At 38.3% G+C, this 20,839-nt stretch overlaps 1 long non-coding RNA gene across 3 annotated transcripts in view; it reads right to left on the bottom strand.

Moving 5' to 3' along the window:
- LOC147995126 (uncharacterized) overlaps positions 1–20,374 on the bottom strand; it is a 104,173-nt gene extending 83,799 nt beyond the window's left edge. Inside the window, exons 1-3 of one of the 3 annotated variants that reach the window (XR_015687128.1) lie at positions 20,161–20,296; positions 16,696–16,841; positions 14,503–14,648 (exon numbers count right to left, since the gene is read on the bottom strand). This is a non-coding gene — a long non-coding RNA (uncharacterized LOC147995126). Of the gene's footprint in view, positions 1–14,502; positions 14,649–16,695; positions 16,842–20,160 lie in introns of all 3 variants that reach the window. The other 2 variants (XR_015687129.1, XR_015687127.1) reach the window with 2 other exon arrangements.
- Between the last annotated feature and the right edge of the window lie 465 nt (positions 20,375–20,839).

A 20,839-nucleotide genomic window follows, 5' to 3' on the forward strand; every position in this document is an offset into this window, starting at 1 on the left:
GTATGAAAAGAACTTTAAATCCCTGAAAAAACAAATACCTTAAAAGATGAGAAAATCTCCCATGCTCAAGGATTGGTAGGATTAACATAGTGAAAATGGCTATCTTACCAAAAACTGATCTACAGATTCAGTGCAATCCCAACAAAATTCCAACATGATCCTTCACAAAAATGGAAAAGGCAATTCTCAACTTTATATGGTAAAACAAAAAACCCAGGATCGCCAAAAACACTTCTCAACAGTAGATGAACTTCTGAGGGAATCACCATCCTTGACCTCAACCTGTATTACAAAGCAATAGTGACTTGAAACCACATGATATTGGACAGAGACAGACAGGTCAATCGATAGAATTGAATTGAGGATCCACAAGTAAACCCACACACCTATGGATGCTTGATCTTTGACAAAGAAGCCAAAAACACATAGTGAAAAACAGAAAGCATCTTCAATAAATGGTGCTGGTTCAACTGGCAGTCTGTTATGTAGAAGAATGAAAATATATCCATATGTATCACGTTGCACAAAGCTCATGTCCAAGTAGATCAAAGACCTCAACATAAAACCAGATACACTGAATCTAATAGAAGAGAAATTAGGAAAGAGCCTCAAACTCATTGTCACGTGGCATGGAGGGGGAAGGGCAGGGATTTCCTAACCAGAACTCTAAAGTCTCAGGCTTTAAGATCAAGAATTGATAAATGGGACCTCATGAAGTTGAAAAGCTTCTGTAAGGCAAAAGACATTGTCAGTTTTCCATGGCCACTGGCCTACTTATGCCTTTCTTTGACTGAGCTAGGTGTTTTCTACTTCACGGGCCCTTGTTTCCAAGTAACATACATGGTGGTTACCACCGGCTAAGAATACTGGGAACTTCCTGGTAGCTTGCTTCTGCACTAGAATGAGTTTCACTCTATTTTTAATTAGAAGTTTCAGGAAAATTGAAACTTATTGTAGGTTAGAAGTTTTGGGGAAACTAAAATTTATGCCATTGGTTTTTGATATGACATATTGTTACCCTGACAACCAGTGTGTGTTGTGTGATTTTTCTGCTTATAAGCAAGGGCATTTTGCTTTATTAAATGAGACTTGATCAGCATACTGTCTTGTCTCCATTTCTCATGCCTCTCGTCTCATCCATTCCCACTCCCCTCTCCAGGGTCTCCATTGATATTCCTTCAGGCCAGGATAGTCAATAGGAGAAATCAGGAACATACAGATTGGGAAAATGTCTTTACTACCACTACATCAGATTGAGGGCTAATATCCAAAATATATAAAGAACACAAGTTAAGCCCTCCAAAAACAAATAACCCAATTAAAAATTGGGTACAGAGCTAAACAGAGAATTCACAAAGGAAGAATTTCAAAGCATTTAAAGAAATGTTCAAAGTCCTTAGTCATCAGGGAAAAATGCAAATCAAACCAACCCTGAGATTCAGAAATGAAGAGGGAGACATAACAAGAAAAACTGAGGAAAAATTTTAAAAGTCATCAGAACATACTACAAAAGCCAATACTCTACAAACTGAAAAATCTACAGGAAAACCAATCAGCATGGCTAAGATCAAAAACTCAAGGGATGGGACATGCTGGTGAGGACGTGGAGAAAGAAGAACAGTCTTGCATTGCTGGTGGGATTGCAAACTGGTATAATCACTCTGGGAATCAATCTGAAGGTTCCTTATAAAATTGGAAATAGTTCTATCTGAGGACCCTGGTAAACCACTCTTGGGAATGTACCAAAAGATGCCCCACCATACCATGAGGACATGTGTTCCACTATGTTCAAAGCAGCCTTATTCATAATAGCCAGAAACTAGAAGCAACCAGATGTTCCCCAACCAAAGAGTAGATACAAGAAAAAATGTGATTCCTTTACACAATGGAATACTATTCGGCTATTAAAAATGAGGACATCTTGAATTTGCGGGCAAATGGGTGGAAGTAGAAAATATCACCCTGAGTGTGATATCTCAGCCGCAAAAGGACAAGAATAGTATGCACTGACTGATGTGTGGATATTAGCCAAAATGCACAGAAGACCTAGAACACAACCCACAGACCTTAAGAAGTGTAGCAAGCAGAAAAGGCCAAGTGAGGATGGTTCAATCCCACTTAGAATGGAGAAGAAAAAAATCCTGAGAGGCATAGAAAGCAAGGGACCTCTGTGTGAGAAGGGGGGAGAGGGGGAAAGGAGACTAGGATCATGTATGGGACAGGAACAGGAGAGAAGCGAAGAGGACTAGGAGAGTGAATGAAATATGCAGCCTCAGGTGGGGTGGGAGGTGGGGATGGTTTCTCTAGAAAGTACCAGAGACCTGGGTAGTGGGTGATTTTCAGGACTCAATGGGTACGACCTTAGCCAAAATTACCAACACTGGGGAGAAGTAAATCAAAGACTCCACCACCAGTAGATAGAGCCTCAAGCAGAGGGACATGGTTAGTAACCCACAGTCAAATTTTCTGTCCCAGAATTGTCCCTCTCTAAAATAATTGTGAGGACAAAAATGGAGAACAGACTGAGGTTAAGGTATTCCAATGACTGGCCCAACTTGGGATCCATCTTATGCGGCAATGGGTCACCCAGGCCTGACACTATTACTGATACTGTGGTGTGCTTATAGTAAGGAGCCTGGCATGGCTGTCCCCTGAGAGGCTCTACCAGCAGCACACTGAGACAGATGCAGACATTCCAAACCATTGGCTGGTGACCACTATGGTTGAAGTAGGGGAAGGATTGAAGAAACCAAAGGGAAGAGCCACCCCATAGACAGACCAGCAGTCTCAACTGACCCAGACCCCATCGAGTTCCCAGAGACTGAGTCAACAACCAGGAGCATAGAGGGGTTGGTCTGAGGTCCCTGGCACATGTATAGCAGATGTCTTCCTGGTTTGGCCTCTCAGAGAAGATGGGCTTAATCTTTGAGAAACTTAACTCCCCAGGGTAGGGGGAGGCATGGTAGGTGGGAGCACATTCTCAGAGTCAAGGGGGAGAAGGAAAGGGAGGAGGAACTCTGGAAGGGGGAATAGGGAAGGGGGGGGACAACAACTGGAGTGTAAATAAATAAAAATAATGAAAATAAAAATAGAGAGAGAAAGATAAGTATTATAAATATACCACAAAGCTTTACAGGTCATAGAATTACCATGAAAGAGAATTGTAAACATAATTATAAATGTTTATGTAAACACATGAAATTTATGTATTTACACTTTATGTGTCAAAAATACAGTGTTGGGCACATACCTTATAATATAAAATAACTAAACTCAATGCAAATATATTTAAGAGGTTAAGTAATTATTAAATAGGTAATTATTAATCTGAGTTAGTTATTATAATAGTCTTATAAGCACTGAATTTTTATATCCATGATATTTAATTATTATGTCTCAGATTCCTTGGAGGGCAATCATGAATTGAAATTTATATTTATATCTGAAGTCCATCTTCAGTATTCTTTCACTTATTCAATAGTTGTCTAATGCTGTTGGGATAACAAATGAATATAGGAACAAAACTATGGTGACCTTGGAACATCAAATAGAAACTATTATATAAAGTGTATCCAACAAGCTTGTTCTCATATGAGAGGTTCATCTTGGTCAAGACAGAAAGTTTTGCTGAAAGACCACATTGTAACAGAATACTGAGGGTTGGTTTATAGTTTTTCAGGTAAAACTCTGAAAATGGTAGCCACATCTGGATTCACATCGGCAAGGCCCTGAGACAAAATGTAATGGGACATGGGTAGCCTTGGAAACTATCAACAGCTCTTCAAGGCTAAACAACATTCCCAGGTGACAAATGGTAAAAAGTTCAGATTATTAGAAAATAAATACTTTCTTTTACTCTGTTACAAAGACTGTACATATTTGTGTGACCCAATAGACATTAATTAAAAGATTTTAGACAGGAAGATTGACCTGGCTAAATTTACAGTTCAAAACATTATTCTAAGGTACAACGGATGCATTTTTTTCTGAGCGAGCGAGAGGAATAGATAATCTGCAAAGCAAAGATTCATGGGCCTGAAATTTTCCTCACTTAAGCTTATCCCAGAGAAATACCACATAAGGTATTGTTCTTACTGATTGATTATGTATTACAGGTTGGCTTCCAATCTAATGTCTCCGCTGACAGTTTCCAAGAGCACATATGTCTTATCCTATACACTGGTTATCCCTGAATGTCTCCATTAGCTTCATCTTCATCAATTTCCCTTGGATTGTATTTTTTCTCTGCTCCTGAGATTTGGCCAATCTTGGCCACACAGTATCACTATGCCAGGCACTTTAGAGTTCATTGCCTTCTAAAGAATGAGTCTCTACTCTAGTCTTTCTTCTGATAATTAGTCCACAGTGTTCTAGAACAAAACCGATTTGAACATCATTATTTTTATTAAGAACCATTATGACTTAAACTTCCCATGTACCCAAGATTTACATTTGAGTAGCATAGACCTGATAGTTGAGCCTTAAACAATGTTGGTCTCCAATTGATTATTCTTTATAGTTTTCCTCCATACTTCTGTTTTACTCTTTAGAATCAACAACTATTTTGTACATATTTTCTTGTTAGATATTTTATGAATTTACACTTCAAATGTTATCCCCCTTCCCTCCCTCTACTATCCCCCTACCCTGCTTCTGTGAGGATGCCACCCTCCCACCCAACCACTCCCACCTCAATGCCCTGGCATTCCCCTATAATGGAAACAAGCCTTCACAGGACCAAGGGCTTTTCCTCCTATTGATGTCACACAGTGCCATTCCTGTCTATATTCTCCCTGACTTTGCAATTAAGGAATTGTCAAAGTCAACTGATCTATTATGCATACATGTGCTTCCGATTGCTTACCTGGCCATAAATGCCTTTATAAGTTTTAATTCCAAAGGAAAAATAGAAGCCCAGTGTCTTCCTGCTTCAAGTTCAGGCATCTCCTGTTGTCTTACATTGATAATCAGCTAAAAGTTACTCTTCTTAAAAATTTATTCTTCTTATGATAAAAACTATTTAAATAAATATTTCATTATATAAAATCAATTTTATCACTTTTTACACTTTACTGTAACTCAAATTACTTTAAGATTCTTTCATTTGCTATATTTTTTTAACTTCCTGGTTTTGTTGCTTCTCAAATACTTATTTATTTTCTTATATGTTTTTAAAAATGTTATTATCTTCAGGTTATCTTTTGATTTCTAAATCTGCAACTGTTTGATTACCATGCTTCTTTTCCTGTCAAGGCAGAGTTTTTATGTGTGAGCCTATCTATCCTAGAACAGCTTTGTAGACCAGGATGGCCTTGAACTCAGAGATCAACTAGTCTTTGCCTCCAAAGTGCTGGGATTAAAAGCATTCGCCATAATGCCCAGTTTAATTATCATGCTTAAAAAAGTGATGTTAACTAAACTTCATATATACATACATACATACATACACACACACACACAAACACACACACACACACATACACACACACACACACACACACACACACACACAATTAGGAAATTGATATATCTCAAAGACACAGGGCCCATTCCAAAAGTTTTGTTAGGTTACAGTGAAGAAGTAGAATAACAAGAGTCAACATACATGATTATAAATAAAAGCAGAAGCCATACTAAAATATTCAGCATGTTGAGTGGGAAGAATATAAAGGAGGCTTAAGGAAATACAATATAGGAAAATTCAGGAAGTAATAATTCAGGAAAAGAATAAGTGGGTAGCGAGTATAATTGGAGTATTTGATGTGTTGCTGATTGGTTGCAGGCTACAAATTCTAGGGAATATTTTTTATTGTATAGAAACATCCTCTCCTTATATGTAACACAAAGCAAACCATTGAATTGAGTCTTTGAATCATTATGGGCTCATTTCAGGACTTCAGCTATTCCATAGACCACCATCAGTGTTCCTGTCACCAACTCTGTAATCACCAGCCAGTTGACTGCTACTGCTACTGCATTTCAATTTTGACGTCTGCATCTTAGAGCACAGACTCAAATTTCCCAAGTAGACTCTGCAAATATTGGTCTTCATTGGAAGTGATATCTTCTTTGGGAGATGTTATAGAAGATAGTGGTGAACAGGAAGCACAAAAAAGAATAATTTTAAAATGTAAGTAATGTGCAAACACATTGTAGCTGAGACCATTTTAGCAGCATCTAAGCTCATGAGGTATGTTCTTCATAGAAACCAGAGTATGGTTTGACAACTCAACCTTTCCCCGAGATACAAAGTATCAACTTCTTTCAGTTTTGAGGTTGAAAATCTAAAAGAACCCTCTCTAGCTTATGGTGGCTTTTATTAACACCTACTGTGATTTTATTATAATGGCTTAAGTCAGCTCATCTCCCTTTTCTTTGATTTAATTTTATTTTATTCATTGTTTATTGAATGTGTCCTTACAATGTTTTGAGGCAGCCAAGCCTGTGTTACAGAATACAAGTGCAGGTCAGTAATCGCATTTGTAAATTGTTTTTATTCTTCTTTTTGGGCTACAGTGATGAAAATCAGATTGCCAGGCATGTAGAGCAGGCAATCCTTTAACCACGTGATCCCACTGGCCTTGAGAGTCCCTAATTCTTACGCATAAGTACATTGCATTTGCTTGTGTAGATCTATTGCTTTACTCTGTGTCACATTGGACAATACACAATTCTTATTAAACAACAAGTACATGGGTGAACACCGGATATATCACCGTTAGTTTGAATCAATCATTTCCATTTATTATGTAGGTTCTGCTGTGTAAACAACCTTGCCCCAAATGCTGTTAGGGTAGTGTGAATAATCACGATAAAAAGGATTACAGTGGTCAGCACTCTGAGACTCCCCCCTCCTTTTCTTTTCCATGAAGAATTATGAGTTTAGCATGAACGCTAGCCATTCCAGGGTCCCTTAGGGCCTTTTTCTGATGTGTTTAAAATTTTCCTGACACCAGAAAAACAACAGTTGAATGATGACCAGATGGCAAGAGAGCTGCGGTAATTTGGCTGGAAGTAAGATGAGCATTGAAGCATTATGAGCAAATTAGAGATTTAAATATTTTCTCCGAGCAGATCAACCTAATGGTCTGGACAGGATCACCCAATGAGTGTATATCGAGTTTATTTATCTCTTTATAAAGAAGTTTCTGACTCACTGATATGATGATTTGGGATAGATATGGCTGGTAGATTAAATAGTACTATTTTTCAGGTATTATCTTCTCAGAAGTACCAAGGTGAATCCTTCATAATCTTTGTTTCTGGGGGGCAGTAAGGATAACGCTGCCGAGGTGCTTACTGAAACCTTGGAAACAAGCTTGTACTCTCTATTCAGAAGAGTAAAAGACATTGAAAATCCCCCAATTGTTCCTTACCTTGTCATCTTTTTTAAGGATTATGGGATCAAGGGAGTTTTCATGTCCTGAGACATAATTCTGGTCTTAAAAAATTCTGAAAAGACTCTTTGATGTTAGAGATAATTGCCACAATCAGGTTTTATAAGAATTGATGGGAAATCTGCCAGCACCTGAGGCTTTTCTGGGGTTTATGGCTGAGATTTGGGTTTCCACACTTTTAATGATATTGTGTTGTCCAAATGATTGACTTAATGGAGGGAGTGAATTGAAAGTAAGGCCCATCATTCTTTTTCCTGCGTGGCATAGAACTGAAAAATATGTTGACTAGATTCAAAGTACTTTGAAAGAAATTGAATGCGTTAGCTCACCTCTTTGAGTTATTAGAATAGTTAAAGTGATACATAGTTTGCTGGCATCATTAGCATTTTATAGCCCATATGTAACCGATGAGAAAATACTAATTTAGCACTATTGGAATTGTTAAAAATGAATCTTGTATTTAGGTTTTAATATTGATCCAAATAAGTGGGTGATTTTGTATATAGTGTACACATCTCATTCCGTGTAAATTTCTGGAGGTGGTAACTGTTTTAAATTAATAGAACTACAGAATAAGTTGCACAAAAAGTTATTTCTTGAAAATATGTGTCTAAAATGTGTTTTCAAAAATCAAGCATCTTGGAAACAAAAATGTAATTCTGTTTCATTGTTGTTTGCATAGTTATCATTGCTGACATTCTGATTCAATAATGATAATAATGACCGGCCACTTGAATATGAATAAGTGCACATAGGTATGTAGTCAGTTCTGACATTTCATGTTATTAAAGGGTTCTACAAATGATTTCATAATTCAATACATATTTGCATGTTTATATATAGTGATTTACAAAAGAGTAAATACCTCATTTTAATGAAAAATGTTGGTTACATTTACTAAGGCATGAACTTGGTGATAAAACGTGCAGTGTAAAGTTCATTTCTTCTCACGCCCAGCATTTTTATTGTTGAAAGTGTCTTCACTAATTACACAGATCTGCTGTGACGATCACCATCTCCATGTCTATCTTCTGGAATAGTTTCACCTGGGCTCCTGAAAACAGAATCAGACTAATCTCGCCTACCCTGTAACATCACTGTTAAACACAAAACGTATTTCATCCAGTTTCTTACAAGGATGTGAAGATGTCAGGGCTCAGTTGTTGATATAGACAAGCTCTGTGTGTGTGTGTGTGTGTGTGTGTGTGTGTGTGTGTGCGCGCGCGCGCGTGCATGTGTGTTTGTCTGTTTATATTTATCTGATGGGCTAATGCAAGGAACTCAAGCAACAAATACAGTACGGAGCACTTTATAATTAATTAACAATTAAAAAGTTGTTATTTGCAACTTTTCAATTTTAATTTATTAATCAGTGGTATCACATTAGCTTCCAGTTATTTCGACCAACATGATCCATATTTGCTTCAGCGTATTAGTAGGGGTTTTGCCACTTTCAAGGGAGAGTCGGCATGCACACGTTCACCTAATAGTTGAAAGTGAAGAATTAAGAGTAAATACCTAAGAAGAACTGGAAACTGAATGGTCTACTTCTCATCTAAAAATGTTGCCGTACTGTAGGATATTTACTTCTGTATGTATAGACACTGTTCAATTTGGCCAGTGTTGGGATTCACTTTTTCCCTAACCACAACCCAGGAAAAAAAAAAGAGCATTTTTCAGTGCTGATATTTCATGTCTGGTATTGTAAATAAGGTCAAAATCCATGGCTAGAAAAAGCATAGATCTTATTTAAAAACCTATTAGTGTTTGTTAAATGTTTATATTATCAAACTCTCTTCTAAATATTTATGTTGTATCTATATATTTGTGCTGATATGGAGATTAGTTAAAGAAGTTTCATGTTATAAATGTTAGTGGCTTATGCAGAGACTCACTACTGGTCAAAGATAGTGACCAGATTAATAGGCAATGTAACTGTCCAACCATAAATGGCATCTTTTTCACATACACAAAACCATCCCAGCAATGCTCTAAGAGCTTTAAGGAAGAGAGGTAGAAGTAATTGAAGAGACAAAGTTGTAGAAAAAGTTCTATGACAGCCAGGCCTTGGGGCATGACAATACTGTTACATAAATAAACACATAGAACTATGGTAGCATATACAGGACTTGCACACAACCAAGGTAGCAAAAATCTAAAGTAGATGGAGAGATACTTCACATGTAGTAGAGAGCTGTTGGCATGAATGGAATTATCAAGAATAAATAAAATTAGATTTTAAGAATTATAGAAAGGATGGGAGCTATGAATGTGTCTTCAGGTATAAGCATAAGTCTGATGTCAGAGCGTCAACACTCACATAGTAACGTCTAACCTTGATTGTTAACCTGACACACATGGAAAGACGGAATCTTAGTTGAAGAATTGCCACCATTAGAGTGGTGTACCTGCACATTTGTAGAGACACTTTCTTGACTGTAAATTGATGTAGGGAGGTTTGGTTTAGTACACACAGTATCATCCTTAAGAAATGGTCTGTGCTGTAAAAAAAGAAGCTAGCTGACCCTAAGATAAAGGTGGATACCAAGCCACTAAGCAGTATTACTCTGTGGTTTCTGTTTCAATTCACGCTTAAACTCTTAACTCTAGCTTCTTCCAATGATGCATCTTGGCTTAGCTGTATATGCCTAATAAATCCTTACCTCCACAATTTGCCTTTGGTTATGGTATTTATAGATCAATAGAGAAACAAACTTGAGAAGGGATTGGTACTGGAAGAATGGATTCATTTCTGTGATGGACTTGGCCATGCTGCTTTGGGAAAAGATTAGAGAAACTTTCTGAACTTTTGACTTGAAAACATACTGAATACTTAGAGTTTAATGGTCTGTTATGTGATAGCATAGAAGATAAAAATGCTTGATGAAAATGAAGAGTAGAGATTTGGTTTATCAGATTAATAGCACTGTTGGCAAGTGTCTCCAAGTCAAGGCCGTACTTGTGAAATATTTGAGTTAAGAATCTACGATAATGAAAATTTGTGTGCTTCATGTAGCAATAAATGAAAATCAGCTGGGACTGAAAATGAGTTATGCTTGGTGTGATCACAATCCATCCATTTAAGATAAAATTATTCTAAGAAGTATTTTATTACTGTTAGTGCATGGAATCAATGAGAAAATGGAGGCACACCTACACATGAAGCTTGCAGACGAACCTGGAAGACAGTGTGTAAGAATCTCCCACATGGTCATGATTTTGGTGGCATGAATAGGTTTTGGGGGAGAATCTAAAGTTTGATAGGATTTGGCAAGGTTGTGTCATAAGAGTCATTTTATTGCTATGTTCCTTTATCAAAAGAGTAGTGTTTGCCTTTACACTAAATCCCTGCCCTATTGTCTCACTTGGCCACTTGACCAGTGTTTGGAAAGGGGTCTATTTCACAAACTGGGCCTTAAATATAAGCTATCAAAGAAGAGTTGGTTATGCCCAAAAGTCTTGTGCCACTACTGCACTAACACTCCTCGAAAGCAGGTCACTGCTGGAGATTCAGGGTTGATAGCTGGGTTGATACTCACTTCTCCCTTGGTAGGATGTGGAACATCTTCCAGTACCAAGAATAATAATCAGTAGTAGTAAAAGCTCTAGGTGGGCACCAGCCCAAGCATTTTGTGCTCAATGTTTGGTGAAGTTACTTTTTAAGGATTTACCATCACTTTACATAGAGCAACAAATAGCCTGGGTTGTTTTGTGGTTCACACGAGACCCTTTGGACAGAAGCTTGGTTATATGTAACCCATACCCAGAAAGAGTTGTTCAACTGGGACTCTGTCTCCTATTATTTGTTGAGTCCACTTAGATTATCTTCACATAAACACACACACACACACACACACACACACACACACACACACACACACACATCAACCTTCTTAATGTTAGGGAAATTTTATGTTTCTTCATGTTGTGATGAGTCCCAAACACAAGATAATTTTCTTTGCTGCTTCATAGCTGTAATATTGATACTCTTATGAATTGTAAGGAGACTACCTGTGTTTTGTGATGTCACACACATATGCATATATATACAGATAGATAGATAGATAGATAGATAGATAGATAGATAGAGAGCTTTTCCTTATGATCCCTCAAATGGTCCTTAGCTTTAGATGTCCCTCCCTGTCTGTGTTCCCATAACACCCAAATAAATCCCCCTCTCCATTTAATCCTCTCATTCCAATAACACTCCCTCTGATACAAAACAATCTATTCAATTTTCCTTTCCAAGGGAGGCCCAACATTTCTACCATGCTATCATACACTGCAATATACAGATAGAGATTGACTATAATCTTCATCAACATTAACACAATTCTTCACAGAAATTGAAAGGTCAATTTTCAGCTTCATGTGGAAACTCACACACAACAACAACAACAACAACAACAACAAACAAAGACAGAATAATTTAAACCAGTGGTGGTCAATCTTCTTAATGTTAGGGCAACTTGGTAAGTTTCTTCATATTGTGATGACTTCCAATCACAAGATAATTTTCTTTGCTGCTTCATAACTGTAAATTTGATACTACTACGAATTGTAAGGAGAATATCTGTGTTCTGGGATGTCACTTAGGTAACCTAGTGGAAAGGTCCTTTGAATGTAAAGAGATTGTGATCCACATTTTGAGAATGACTAACTTATGCAGTCCTGGATAATAAACGAAGTTATGGAGTTATCATTATCCAAATTGTACTACCAAAGCTATAGTAATAAAAACAGTATAGTACTGAAATACAGCAAATAAGTCAATGAATAGAATCTAACTGAAGACGCAGACCAGATCCACATGTGCCTAGGCACACTTTTTGATAAAGTACCCAAAATACACACTGGACAAAAGAATGATCCATACTTACCACCTTGCACAAAACTCAATTTTAAAAATCTTAAAGACATAAATGAAAGGCCAGATGCACTGAATCTGATAGAAGAGAAAGTGAAGAATGGTTTGGAATTTATTGACACAGGAAAGGACCTCCTGAACAGACCATTCAACGAAGACCAAAACAACAATTAATAAATGCCCTCATACAATAAAAAAGATTCTGTATGGCAAAGAACACCACCATTCAGACAAAGATCTGGGCTATAGAATGGGGAAAAGGTTTTCACCAAGTATAATTCTAATAGAGGACTATTATCTAAAATATATAAAGAACTCGAAGGCCTGTACACCAAAAGAAAATCATTTAAAATAGGATGTAGATTTAAACAATGAATTCCCCCCCCCCAAACAGGAAACACAAATTTTTGAGAAGCACCTAAGGTATTACTTAGCATCCTTAGTCATCAGGGAAATGCAAGTCAAAACTACTTTGAGATTCTATCATACACCTATCAGAATTGACAGTATCACTGAAACAAGCGACTGCTTGTGTTGGTGAGGATATGGAGTTCAGGGATTAGTCATCAATTTCTTGGAAGAGTACAAAGTTGTCAGTCACTATGGGGCTCTCCACAGCAATCTCTTGCCCACCTGGCTACATGTTCAGGTTCAGGCGATGGGAAGAGAACTCAGACAGGGAGAGGGAACAGCTTTACCTACTCCACTGCTAGTCCTCCTTTGTGCTGCCTACTGGGCTGAGCCATTAGGGGACAGACTAGCCGGTGAAGGGTCCAGGGAAGCTTTTGAGAGAGCAGATCTCTTCCCCAAGTGGCGGTGTTACAGCTCTTATGACAGAAGCTCTCAGATGATGGAATAATTCCTGTGCACCTTTAATTCTGAACACAACTCTTCAATACAGTTTTGGATGAGTCAGTGTCTGACAGCAGGTACTTCCTATAGGTTTGGTCTGAGAGCCTGGGAAGACCTTATCTACGTAATTGGGGGTGTGGTCCTGCTTCCTTGTCTGATCTGTCTTGAGCCTACATGACCCTTTGGTCATGTCCTCACCTATGGAGGAGGGGCTTGGAGCATCGCCCTATTTGACTTGTCTGTCTCAAACCTCTCTACAGGGGTCCGTAAGGCGCATAGCTACATGAGGCCCTGATATCCTGGGAGAATAGGAATGCACCTGCTGTCCCTTTTAGGGTCTCCTGGGGATTCAAACTATCTTGACCAGGAATCAGGATACCTTTCATTGCCTGCCACCCCACAAGCCATATGGACATCATTAGGATCTACCTAAAGTTATAGAAATACCACTCATATAACTCGAAGGAAAATACATTCTTCTATAAAGAAACTTGCTCCACCATGTTAATTGCTATACTATTCATAGTAGGCAAAAAATAGAAACAACCTAGATATCCATCAATAGATGAGCGTATAAAGAGAATGTGTTACATTTGTACAATGAAATATATTCAGCAGTTAAAAATTAAACTAGGGGGGAGGGAAAAAATTAAATTATGAAATTCACAGGTAAATGTATGGACATAGGAAGACAAAACAAAAGCAACCAATAAACTAAACAAACAAAAAGGACATCCTGAATGAAGTAACTGAGACCCCAAAAGACAAATGTGATATGTATTTGGTTATTTTGGGATGTTAGCTATTACTCTTTAGCAAACAGACTACAAGCCATTTAACCACAGGAACCACGTTTCTTACACAATCTCTTCATGGAGAGGCAATCCCCAGCACTCCTGTTGATAGGGCCTGGCAGCTGGAATGTCACCTACACTGATAGTCTGATATGATGCCACTAGCTACTGTTTCGTAACTACTGTTTCGTAAATTTATATTAAAATTCTATTCTCAAAATAGACCGTGAAAACATCTACCCTTTAGTAGAGAGTTACTACACATATCAATAAGAAGAAGAAATTACTAAAAGAGTCTGAAATAAAATCAGTAGGTATCAGTATCAGGAAAGACCATAATATGCAAAGAGCAATTGTTGAGCTGAACAGCTCAGCTTTATCAAAGAATCCCAGGCTTTACACAGCTAAGGATTGATCAGTGCAATCCAATCTATTGACAGGCTAAATAAGAGAAAAAAAGTCACTGAATCACAAGAAACAATGAAAAGTCATGTGGCAAAAATGAACAAGGAGAGAAGAGCAGAAAACGGAAGGACATCATCAACCACATAGAGAATGACTAAATGCAAGGGATGGCTAGCATAGAATGTACCTGATGACGAGGGACTGAATGCTTTCTGCTTCTCCAGTAGAAGTGGGAACTAAGAAAGGTCACCAGCAGTCATCACTGTTATTTAATATCGTCCTGAAAACTCTAGTCAACCCGGCAATGCGAGACAAAGGAATAACAGGCGAACCCTAGAAAAGGGAAATAAAAACAGGTCTCTTTATGAACAGGTGACAGGATTACACGTCCATAAAATCCCAAAGAATCTACCAACAGAATTAAACACCAACCCAGTTCAGCAAGGTCAAGACAAACACGATGCATAAAAACTAAAAACATTATAAAAACGTTTTTATAACCTACTGGTAAACACGGAAATGGCATCATTAAAATGTTATGCCATCGTAACCACTAAAAACTGGGCCAGGTATAATGTCAATACAGATGCATCCTGCAAAAGAGCAGGGTGCTGAAAGCTAAGATCTCTGTTAATTCCTGGCTACTTGAGAGCTATGTAGATGAGGAAAATTAAACATCGATAAACAGTTTTGTCAAGATAAAGTATTTCTAGTCGTCGAGCTGATCCCTTGGTTAGGAATGAGTATTGTTGTTAAGAGGACTCCAGTTTGGTTCCCAAATTCCAACTCAAGGGTCTCCCACCCACTTGGAACTTCAGTTTCACAGGATCTCTCATCAGCTTCTGGCCTTGGCTAATCCTGCACTCGTGCACATTACCGTCGGCATCACATATGCACATAGTTATCCAAACAAATCATTAAAAATTATATTCTTAGAATTATCTTAAAAGTCCAAAAAATACTATAATGGTAAAAAATCTGGAAAAGAGAAAAAAGATAGGAAGAAAATATATTTCCATGCAGAAGTATAACCAAGTATTGTTGCTGGGTACAATTACACGGAAGTGAAATACTACAGGTATGCCACACATGTGGGTCCAACTCTGTTTTCATAAAATCCAAAATAATACCTTGCAGAAGAATTTAATAAAAGGTAGTAGTTATGCATTGTGGTAAAATTATATTTGATCTAAAACTCAATTTGATGCAACATTTGTCTCAAAATAAATCAGACACTTAAAAAATAGATGAAAAACTATAAAATATTTTGAACAGAGCATACAAAATATTTAAGGCTCTAGAGCAAAATAAAGCCTTCTTAAGTTTTATACAAAAACATGATTCATAAAAGATACAATGAATGCACTGAATTTCATGAATTCAAACTGAATTATAACATTTGCTTATAAATTAATTGCTATCGGCATTTGGGTACTAGTGCCTTGAATCTAAACAGTTTGTGAATGGTGAACATTTTGGCAATACAACTTGTTCTATTTGAATAACAAATGGTTTGTCTCCATTTATTGTGTTAACATCTTTTATCTGCACATTGCACTTTTAATTGGATGTATATGCTTTGTTTTCATAATCAAATTAATTCTGGATATTTTGAGATGATCTAAATGAGTCACTTGAATAAAATTAAAATGGTTGTTAGTGTGCAAAAGCAACACTTAGTTTGCACTGAATTTTATACATGCAAAGTGTTATATTATTAATTCTAATGCTGTAAGTTGTTGTGAAAACACATTTTTGTAAGTTAGTACATGTGTTGAGTGTCTTGATTTAGCCACACTTGGAATGGTTTAAACCCCACATCTCCACACTGGAAGTCTCACTGTTTGATGTGGGCATTCATGTGCCTCCCAAGTGGTTCTGATATACTGGACTGTGGATGCCCCCTAAGAAGGTTTTAAACAATTTTCAAACAGTTGAGTAGAAATTTCCATCATGGTAAAATATCCACAGTTTATAAGAAATCATGAAAATCAGATTTTGTTTTTGTTTTGTCCCGTCAAGCATGAAAATGAGTGAATAACGTCAGGAAGTTGAATAGGCTCGCCATGCAGGGTATTTAGGGTAATTTTTGTTAAAAAGTACAAACAGAAGTCAAAACCCTCACACAAAACGTGTGTTCTGACTTGTCACTAACACCTTTTAGGTACATGACTTGAGCTCTGTGGGTGTATAAATGATGTTATTTTCAGAAAATTGAAAGCTTTTCACTAGTTTGTTGAGAAGTTGAGAACCATTTATCTTTTATTTCTTTGTGCTTCTTTCTGTTTGTGGGCCTGGCTGATGTAACCTAGTAAAAAGTAGGATGAGACTAAGAATTTAACTGGAAAATATAACTGTTCATGAGTAAGAAAGTCCTTACATTAGTAGATGAATACTGGGCCTTAGAAGAGAATATTATGTGTATGTCAGGTTGACTTCAGAATCCTTACTCATTACTGTTAGGCTTCATGTACTTGCAAGGGAGGAGAAAGGATGTTCTTATAAGAATAGCTTCAACAATCAGTTCTGAAAAATAGAACATGCGATTATCTTGGATCAAGCCATGATCTTTGAGGGAAGTTCCTCAATCAGAAGCTCTATTTGGTAAAACTTAGGAAGCAGAAGGCAATGAAACCAACCATCTCACTTATGTTCTGACTTTTTAGGTAGTCTATGCACCTGCGCTTTCAGATTACCTTTGATGATTCCACTCACAAACCCAGGGAAATTATAATGTGGTGGGAGTCGTACAGGTGGAGAATAGAATTAATAATGGAGAATGGCAAGGGGGCAATAAGGATCATTTTGTCTAACATTCATGTAATCTGTCATGAAAGCTTCAAAAATGGGATGAGTGACAAGAGCATTTTCCGTGCCTTTAGCCAAATTAGCAGGCTGTTTGGGAAGGGAAAGAAGCAAGAAAACATCCTCTTCTAAAAACACAAATAAGTTCTTTATATATTTTAGATATTAACCCTCTACCTGATGTGGTGTTAATGAAGTGTTTTTATCCCAAACCGCAGTTTGCTGATTTGTCCTAATGCCTATGTCCTTAGACTTACAGAAGCTTTTCAGTTTCTTGAGGTCCCATTTGTCAATTCTTGATTATTCAGCCTGAGCCAATGGAGTTCTGTTTAGGAACCCCTCTTCCCTCCATGTCAATGAGTTTGAGGCTTTCCCACTTTCTTTACTATTAGGTTCAGTGTATCTGGTTTTATGCTGAGGTCCTTGATCCACTAGCTAACTTCCAAAACACAAAACAACCCAATCAAAATATGGGGTATAGAAGTAAACAAAAAATTTATAATGCAGGAATCTCAAATGACCCAGCAGCACTTAAAGAAATGTTCAAAGGTTTTTGTGATCAGGGGAATGCAAATCAAAATGACCCAGAGATCGCACCTTAGACCAATTAGAATGGCTAAGATAAAAAAACAAACAAACAAACAAAAAAACAAAAAAAAAAACAAAAAACAGGTGATGGCACATGTTGGTAAGAATGTGGAAACAAAACAAACACTCTTCCATTGCCAATGGGATTGCAAACTGGTATAACCATTCTGGAAATCAATGTGGAGGTTCCTCAGAGAATTGGAACGAGATCTACCAAAAGACCCAGTTATGCCACTCTTGGGCATATACCCCAAAATGCCCTACCAGGCCATAGGGTCACTGATCCACTATGTTCTTAGCAGCCTTATTTGTAATAGTCAGAAGCTAGAACCAACCCAGATGTCCCATAATGGAAGAATGGATGCAGAAAATGTGGTTCATTTACAAGATGGACTAATATTCAGAGCAAGAACATTGTCATGGGTTTTGCAGGCAAATGGATGGAACTAGAAAATGTCATCCAGAGTGAGGTAATTAGGCCCCAAAAGGACATGTATGATATGTTATCACTAATAAGTGGAAAGGAAAAAATAGAGAATACAGTCCACAGAACGCACAAAGGCCAACAAGCTGCATGACCCAAGTAAGGAAGCCTCAGTCCCATTTGGATGGGAGAAGAAAGCAATCTCAGTGGGGAGAGGGAGGCACTTGGGAGGGAGAGGTGATATGGAGGGGGAAAGAAGAACATGATCAGGTATTGGGGTGTAGGAGTGAAGCCCTGGGGACCAGTCAAAAGAATGGAAACAGGCAAACTTGGGAGGTGAAAGGTGAGGGAGACTCTCTAGAATGTAGCAGAGATCTGGGAGGTGAGAGACTTTCAGGACTCAAAGAAGGGGACCTTAGATGAAATGCCCAGTAGTAGGGAGAGGGAAGTTGTAGAATCCAGTTCCATTAAAAAAACAGGGCATAGAGGGGAGAGATGGGGTTGCCATCCCACAGTTAAAATCTCTGATCCAGAATTGATCCTGTCTAAAAGAACTGCAGGGACAAAAATGGAGAAGGGACTGGGGGAAAGGAGGTTCAGTAACTGGCCTAAATTGGGATTCAGCCCAAGGGGAGGCCCCACTATCACTGATGCTATGGTGTGCTTACAGAAAGGAACCTAGAATGGCTGGTCTCTGAGAGGCCCAACAAGCAGCTGACTAAGATAGAAGCAGATACTTACACCGAGCCAATAGGCAGAAGCTGGGGACTCCTGTGGTTGAACTAGGGAAAGGGTGGAAGAAGTTGAGAAGGAGGGCGACCCCATAGGAAGACGAGCAGTCTCAACTAATCTGCACCCCTGAGGTCTCTCAGATACCGAGCCAACAACCAGGCAGCATACACTGGCTGACCCGAGACCCCTGACACATATACAGCAGAGGACTGCCTAGTCTGGCTTCAGTAAGAGAAGATGCACCTGACCCTTGAAAGACTTGAGGTCCCAGGGAGTGGGAAGGCCTGGTGGGGTGGAGGAGAGTGAGGGTAGGGGTGGGGACATCCTCTTGGATAGAGGAAGGAGGAATGGGTTAAGGAACTTTCAAAGGATGGAGCAGGAGGGGGATGGCATCTGGACAGTAAAAAGATTAAATATAATAACAACAGTTTAAAAAAGAAAAATGAGGGGTTGGGGATTTAGCTCAGCGGTAGAGCGCTTGCCTAGCAAGTGCAAGGCCCTGGGTTCGGTCCCCAGCTCCGGAAAAAAAAAAAGAAAGAAAGAAAAATGAGATACAAATCTATATTCCTGATATTATTATGTAGTACAGATTATGTTGAATGAAAAAGGGTAGTCAAAACAGTAAGAATGATGGACTATCCCACATTCTTAGCGGATTTTAATCAAAATGCAGAAGAAATTGTAGAATATGCATTTAGAGAGACCCCTCTATCCTGGGATGCAGTTTGGTTGTCACAGCAGTCTTCATCTTGACTCTCAACATCTCCAAGGTTTTCTTTTCATTTTATTTCTGTTTCCCTCCCCCTTTCTACCGTGTTTTGGTACTTAGAAAATGATGCTGCCATATATCACATATTCTTTCCACAATCAAGTGTTCCTCAAGGCATTTTTTTAGTATCAGATGTTATCTGCATTCATGCATTTGGGGTACTGTGACAGAACATCAGACATCTCCGTCCAGTTCATAAGCAACATCTATTTGGGTTTTCTTTTTCACATCTTTGAAGGGTGAGATGTCCAAGATGAATCCCCAGTGAATTGATTGTTTAAAGAGAGTCTGTCTACCCAGACACAGTGTTCATGGTGTCATGATCTCATATGGAAAAGGCCTGGAGTACTTTCCCAGGGGTCAGAGAAAATCCTCTTCTAAAAAATAAATTAAGCCCTTCATGCCTGAACCTCCATCTGTACCTGTAACCGATATTTATGCCTGCACCTGACCCTGTAGCTCTGGCTGTCTGCTAGAAGAAGTGCTCTAACCAGGGACACAGATGAGATGCCTGCCCCAATACTCACACCAGCTGAGACTTCCACAGAGTCCTCCTGAAGCTCCATCACCCTTCTTGTCTGCACCTTCACCTGCATCTGCGGCAGATCAGAGCACCCACTCTACAACTCTACAACTCTGCCTGTCTCCCAGGAGGACCGCTCTAAACAGGGACACAGGAGGCCTGTTCTAACCCAGAACACATAGCTCTACTTGACCTCAGGAGGCCTGCTGTAATTCTAGACACCCAAACCAGTTAATACCAGACACAAACAGATGGAGAAAGGCAAGCACAAAAAAGTAAACAAAAGCCAATGCAATTTGGCATCATCAGAACTTAACTCTCCTACTACAGCAAGGCTTAGATAACATAACACAACTGAAGAGTGAGATTCTGACCTTAAATCCCCTTATGAAGATAATAGAGGCTTTTAAGGAGGATATAAATAACTTCCTTAAACACACACACACACACACACACACACACACACACACACACACACACCACACAGGAAAACACAGGCAAACAGTTAGAAGCACTTAAAGAGGAAACAAAAAAAATCCCTCAAAGAAATATAAGAAAATACAATGAAACAAGTGAAGGAACTGAACAAAATAATCCAAGACTTAAGAATGAAAATAAAAACATAAAGAAATCATTAATAAAGGCAACAATGAAGATGGAAGACCTAGGAAAGAGAACAGGAG

This window comes from Rattus norvegicus, chromosome 4 (assembly GCF_021556685.1).
Source record: "Rattus norvegicus strain SHRSP/BbbUtx chromosome 4, alternate assembly SHRSP_T2T, whole genome shotgun sequence".
In the NCBI taxonomy this organism is placed as follows: Eukaryota; Metazoa; Chordata; class Mammalia; order Rodentia; family Muridae; genus Rattus; species Rattus norvegicus.